The sequence below is a fragment of the Gymnogyps californianus genome, chromosome 11 (assembly GCF_018139145.2).
Source record: "Gymnogyps californianus isolate 813 chromosome 11, ASM1813914v2, whole genome shotgun sequence".
NCBI lineage: Eukaryota > Metazoa > Chordata > Aves > Accipitriformes > Cathartidae > Gymnogyps > Gymnogyps californianus.
Genome location: NC_059481.1, coordinates 13,023,279 through 13,030,692, shown reverse-complemented (window position 1 = coordinate 13,030,692; position 7,414 = coordinate 13,023,279).

Here is a 7,414-nt window from a genome sequence, read left to right as displayed (position 1 = left end):
ACTAACCAAAAAGACAGCCTTGATAACAAGCTTATACTTTATATCTGTTAGACAACAAAAATAGGTGAATTAAATTACAGTCCATACATTTAACAACTACACCTATTCAGAACCCACTGACCACATCTATACTGGTGAAATAAACTGCAAAGTTGTTACCGAAAACCTCTGCAGCAAAATCAAGCAGCAAAAAAAAAAAAAAATCAATTATGGTGGCCTGCAAAATACAAGTCTCGCTCCCAGGAGATGTCAGGGACAAACTTCAGCCTGAGATCTACACCTTTTCAGAGTCTCTCTGAACCACTACTGTTGAACACACTGTCAGAGTGACAGTACATCAGTTCTCATCTCAATGCAAAACTAAACAGCTTTGTACTACACTCAATAAGAAATGTTCTAATCAAGGAAAAAGAGGGACATGGAAGATCATACATGACGTAACCTTCATTACCACGTATTACTTACATTAACCAACACTCTCTTGGTTGATATAAAGTGTTTGTATTTTAAATAAGCACAAAGCATCACTGAAGTTTACATATGTTTCATGATGTAGAATTTTAACTTCAGTTAAAACAACACAAATTTATTTTAGAAATTAAGTAAAAGTTTCAGTTCTCATAGGGTACTTGAAAGCGTGCTTGGGCCATCTAGTGGAAGAAAGTTAAAAACCTAGCAAAATTGCACTGTTGAACTCAAAAATAAAAATCACATTATATGTCACTAATGAACTAACAACAGCAACTGAAGAGGCCTTTCCAACAAAACTCATGCACATTTAGTCACTTTTAACCAGTGAATACTAGCATTCACAAAATTCCTCAAGAGTAGTCAACCCAAAGCTGATTTCTACTTGGCAGACCATTCCAAGGACCAGTATTGTAAGGTCAGGAAACCCTTGAGTAATAACATGCCCCACACTTCCCACCATACTCTTCCGCTGCTAGTACTGGGACATACTGAGAAGGGTCTGCAGTGTCAGAATTTCCCTTTCTTCCCTTTCCAGAAAAATTCTTCAGCTGCTCTCTTGAGATCATTTAGTAACACTATAATAAGCACAGCGATACTATCAAAAGCAAAGTTCTATATATAGTACAATAAAATATATTTAAAATTGAAATGAGATTTCAATTTCAAAGCAGCACTCTTAGTTAAGCACTGCTGCTACTCCATGTAGTGTTACAAATCAACTCTACTGAACTGTGTTAGAGGGTACTCTTCAGTAACTGTGTCATTTCCATCAAGCTTGGCTAGCATGACAGCTGGGTAATGCTTTATAAGAGGATTCTTTCAGACAATAAAAACATCACTGGCTCTGAAATAAAGTCTTGAGACTGTTATAGTTATTCTTATGGCAACCTGAGTATGTTTTCAGACTTCTAACAGCTCCTACACAACTGTGCGAACAGAGGGTTTTGTCTACAATTGACTAAATAGGGAAGAGCTTCTGCTGGGTTTGGACTTCTTTGCATTAACCCTCCTGAACTTCCACATTTCATTATTGCAATGCATTCTGTACAGTATCATTAGCTAGATGCCACAATTAACTGGTAATTAAAACTTACATCAAATTATTATTGCTATTTTACTTCTGTTCAATGGGAAATAATACTGCGTTTTCGTATCCATCTTAGATTTAAGTTTTTATACATTCTATAAAACTCTGAACATCATGCTGTTACCAGAGGGGTATGTAACAGCACCTGACCAGAGTTTACGTGGAACTATGTGTGAAATGGGCTCTGTGGGGACGGAGAGGAGCTGAAAAACATGCAGCTTGGGAAGCCTGGGGTACCACACCACAGCCTACAGACAACAGAGCAGCAGAGTCTGCAGTCCAAAGGAAGATGACTAAGTTTGACTTAAAATATGGCAGCACCTTTCAGACTGGTGTCCTGCCCCAGGGATCCTGGACCCAGCCTTATTCCCCTTCTACCACTGCAGTGGTAAACATGAGCTGGTCAAAACCAACAGGCACATAACAGTTGTTGCAGAACATCTGCTAACATGGAGATCTCGCAGCCGCCAGTGTACTTCTACCAAGGCACGCTCCTAAAAGAGACATACTTACACTAGAAGAGCATGGAGCGCAGCAGTGCAATTTACCAGAAGGTAAACTGAATCAACATGCACCATATTGATGATAAGAATTTGCAATCATTCCTAAAAACCCCAGGACAAAGTTCCACAAAATGTTAATTAAACAGGTTTCCCTACTGAAGTGACATGCAGCAGAATTGTACTTGGAAGATACCTTGAGACCCATCATCTTTCACACCTATTACATCTGGAAAAAGAATGCCCTTTTCAGAAAGTCTTTTTCTTTCCACTATTTCAAAAAAAATCAACCTGCTCCCCCAGACGCGATCTTCAGAAATGCTATCATCCTACTGATTTCAACATTGCACAGTATCACTAGAAATTTAGAATAGCAATTTCTAACTAATTTTATACGCCTATCCTACGAAGGTCAAAAATATTTTGAAGTACAAATAGTTAGCAATCACTATTTAAATCTTTAATCGAGCACTCAGTTTTGATCATTATTAGAATTGAAATAAACAGATCAACTTGCCTTTTTTTTTTTATATCCTGATATAACAGCGCAATACTTGAACTCAGAACAACTGTTTTATAACTTTTAAAGGAACTGGAAGGTCTGCATTAAACCTAGGTGTATTTCCATGTGCCAGCATCTCTTAAAAACTTTGGTATGATTTTACTGTATATATCATTTAATAGTGACTACAGCGACTTACATAAGATAAACTCAAAAAGTTCCTGTATTGTTTCCTAAGGGAATCACGCCCTTCCAAATGTATGTTGACAATGATTTCACATGTCATACTTCAAATCTTAATATAAATATCACAGGCTTAGAGTATCCACACTTCTATTATGATAATGAAAATTACACTAATATATTAATAGCAGTCGGCTTTAATTCCAGTGCTTTCAGCTTTCCTCTATGACTGTGTTGTGTTTGTAACTAAATTCTCTCTAGTTTGTTTAAACAACAACATGGCCTTCATGTTGGACTATGTATGCATCAGATGAAAAATACCCGATACGAGAAGAGAGATCAGAAAAGCGAACAGATTGTTGAATAGCTTAGTGGTTAAGATAGTCAAGCCTGTACTTATGCAGGTCTGTCCTCCAATCAGGTTCATACATTAATTTAAATGGGCACGAATCATCAACGTAACTCCATTAAATAATGCAGATGGTAGAAAAGTCTTGTCCTTAAAAACGAGAGCACACATTTGGTCATTATCTGCAACAAAATGCAACATCTAAAAAATATTATTATGCAACAAGGGTGAACCATTGGCACCAACAAAGATTTGGGTTGGCACTGCGAACAAGCTACAAAGCTTTCACAGATAAGTTTGGCACTAGATACCAAAAAGGTTACATTACAGCAGCTGCAATTGACATAAAGAATCTAAGGGCTTATGATGTAGCCTTTGAACTGTACTATAGCCTTAAGAGTACGTCTCAGATTAATTTAAACTTGAAAATATCCTCAAACAAAAATCAACAGCCTCTCTAATTAAAACATCCATTTTATCATGAGGAATCTTCCTCGACAGTTTGTCTGGCACATAGGCCTAAAAAAACCCCTAGAAAACAAACTGTTTTCAGCAAAGAAAGTGGGTCACGAACAAGAGTCTACACCTAGTGTATGCTGATCTGCCATGTATACTCTTAACCTTATTTACACAGCAGATTTATGTACCCCTTACAAGTATTTCTGTGTGCATACACACTTCAACCAAACTGCTTAGTCTTATTAACACTTCAGAAGTCATGAATAATTTAAAAAAACATTAAGCTAAAGTACTCCAAGGCGTGCATTCACAATTTTTAGCACATTTAACTCTAATACGCAGCATTTGCCATTAAATAAAAGCTACCTTAGTAAGCAGGTTAAAAGACAACATAGAACTGCTTTAAATTGAAAGCTCTAAGCACAGAAAAGTTCCTACAGGGGATTTCACCGACGTGCTATCAGACAGTGTCTCACCAACGGAAACTACTTTGACTACTAGGAGAGAAAAGAAAAACAACCGTCCGAACTAACACATTTTATCCCACGTTTATGCTCCCATCATACGCTTTATTAAGAGTCCAAAGCAAGAGTTACAGATTCCGGGTGAGGGACACTGCAGAGGAGGGAAGCGCTCCCCTCCCACCGAAGCTGCCTCTCCTCAGGGCACCTTTGGCGCCAAGCTCCGGCACGCAGCTCAGCCGCCCCCGGGGCGCCGGGCCGTGACAGGAACCGGCCAACCCGCCCCACGCGAGGCCCGAGACCGTCCCCACGCGGCCCAGACCGGGCTGCCCGGCGGGGAAAAACGCGGGACGAGCCGGGCCCCGCTCTGCCCCTCAGCGCCTGGGCCCCTCGCCGGGCGCGTCGCGCTCCCCCGGGCCTGTGCGGCAGCCGCGGCAGTGGGAGAGGGCACTTGGGCCCCGAGGCGACCCGTCCCCCCGCCCGGCCGGCTGCGCGGCGGCCCCCGACCCCGGCGCAGCCCCTGTCCCACAGGCCGCGCCCGGCGCCCCGCGGGCCGCCCAGGCCGCCGCCGCGGCCCAGGCCGCCGCCGGCGCTGCCCGCGCCCCCCGCGCGGCGGGGTCCCCGGAAGGCCGGCCAGCGCGCCCGCTCTCCCCAACAGGAAATCCTGGCTGGGCTGGGCGCTGCGGAGGGAGCCGCGGCGCCGGGTTCCGGGGGAAGTGGAATTATTTTTTACCAGCGAAGAGATCAACTTCCACATCCGGTAACAGGGCCCTATACAAAGGCGCAGACTGACCTGGAAAAGCTTGGACGGCCCGGGGGGGGTGAGGGAGAGACGGGGCGCGGGGATGGGGCCTTACCGTGCTGCCCGCCCGGCCGCCGCCGCCGCGACAACAACCAGGGGCGCCGGAGGCCGCCGCTCATCGGCGCCCAAAAGCCCCACACAAAAGTCCCCGCTGCGCCTGGCGGAGGGACACGGCGAGCGGAGCGTAGGGGAGGGGCGCCGTGCCGCGCCGCGCTGCCCCGCCGCCAGCGCGCGGCCGGGCGTGAGGCGGCGCGGGCCGCCCGCGGGCAGCGCTTCGAGGGGCGCCCGGCACTTACCATGGGGTGCAGGTATTATCTTATTACACAAATATCCCCGACAAAAGGGGCTTGGCGGAGGGATACGGCCTCTGTGCCGCCTGCCGCGCATGCGCGGCGGCGCGGGGAAAGGCGGGGAAGCGGAGACTGGAGGGGTCCGCCATGTTCCGTCCCGCTTCCCGCCCGGCGGGGGGCAGGGCGCTGCCTGCCTGCCTGCCCGCCCGCCGCCCTCGGCCGGCCCCGGCCGGTGCAGGCGAGCTGTCAGCGTGCCGGGGGGAAGCCTGCCTAGAAGAGCTTAAGAAATAAGGAGGTCGGCATCCCGCACGCCGGCCTTCTTGGGGATCCTCTTTGCCACGGGGCGGTGGGGGTTGCTGTTCCTGCCTCATGGCTGCTGGGGCTCCGATTGTGCTCCCAGGCGAGGCTGCCCTGTCTGAGCAAGGACTTTCCTGCGTTGCCTCCCCTAGGCAGGGTTTTAGCTATGCTTTGGGATCATAGAGGTAGGATTTGATATGGATGACAACTCCAAAATGATCCTAAGCCCTTGCTGCTCTGTCAGAGAGCCCTGGCCTTCAGTCCCAAACTGGTATTGGACCTGACATCCCAGTGCCTGAAATGTTTCTCCTGGTTTTGTTTCAACAATGCGAAATTGTCACGCTCATGTTCTCCCCAAAGCTATTATGAGCCACAAATCTGATACCACCGTAAAGTGCAGATCCCATAATCTACATGCTTCAGAAAAAGGTATCAATCACAAAATTCCACTCTGTTATTTTGGAGATCATAATACCTACTAGATACTCTTAATCAGAGGAATACTTGCAACAACATTGTTTACAGATCCATTATTTTTTGCCCTGGACTTACCTAACACAGCTTTGGACAAAATACAAATAACCATATTTCAAAGAGCGAACATTACCTCACAAACATCACAGAACTGAATCCTTGAGTCACTGCTGAAATAGACCCGTTCAGTCCAGGAGAGAAAGCTGCATTTCCCACGTGTGGCAGCAGAATAGTGCTCCTGGCTGAGCGTGATGGCAGGGCTTACACCACCCTGCCTGACGGGACTCTCTCCAGTTCTTGCAGTATTTTTGGTTTGAGTTAGGCTACAGGGAGGAATTCTCCATGCGCTTTTTGGAAAGTCAGTTAATCCTTCTCTGTATGTTGTCACCTGGCTCAGGGATCTGTTGACTTATTTTTCTAGGAGTGATCAGCCAGAAGGCGGCACTAGAGAACAAGTCCAGATACCACCTCAGGGCTGCCACTTGTCACCAGGGTATAGAAACCTTAAATCCAGCCTTCATCACATCTCTTTTCCATTGTTGGTAAGTGTCTGTGTCTCTCAACAAGCATTTAGCTTGCCATATGATGGGTTTTCATTTACACACTAGCAGTAGATACAGAAGACGATGTCCTCACAGGCGTGCGCCAACAAGCAGGAATGCCTCGTGGTGGTAGCTGCAGTGCTACGGAAAAGCAAAACATTCTGCAGTATTGAAAATCTTTTATAGCTGTCTATAAAATGCAGTCTGCATTTAGTCCATTAGCAGTGTATATGAGTTTTCATTATTATGATCACAACTTCAGTCTTTCAAATAATCATATCTAATGTTGGGGTTTTTGACAGAATTCACCATAAGTACATTTAAGAGAGAGACATTTGATGTCTGATGTAGGCAAGTCAAAACACATTTCACATCTGTAAAGTACCTGGTTTCTTTTCCTTTATTTTACCCCGCTTTATAAGATAGTAATTTATAGTTTTTGTTAACTAAATAATCTAATACATTCTATTAAAAAAGCACACTGATTTCTACTGTTTAAAATTCTTTTTTTATTTATTCAATACTGCTACACAGTAACATACGTGCTGATAGGAAAATGTGTTTTAACCTAAGGCAACACCACAGCATGTTATAACGCAATCAACATATTAGCATGTTTTAACAAGTTCTTGAATATGGTAAAGCTAATTGTACAGGCAGGTCCTCCCCAACACCTTTCTATATATGGTTGGGCTTTGCCCATACAAGTAAGACCAAAAGATTTTATGACACAATTTCTTCATATAAGAGAAACAATAAAAGGGACACTGCGTCCAGTTTGGAGAGCAGTGAGTATGATCCTCAACATTAATTTACACACTTAGATCCCAAGCTTTGACATCAGTGGACTTACTCCTTTCATCTTGTCATAACTTTCTGTCATGACCCATCTTGGCTAAAACAAATGGAAAAAGTTCTGAGAAAGGCACTTAGAAGAGCATTGTGTTATTAATATTATTCAGTTCAGTTTAATGTTGTTAGAGTGTATCAACTTACT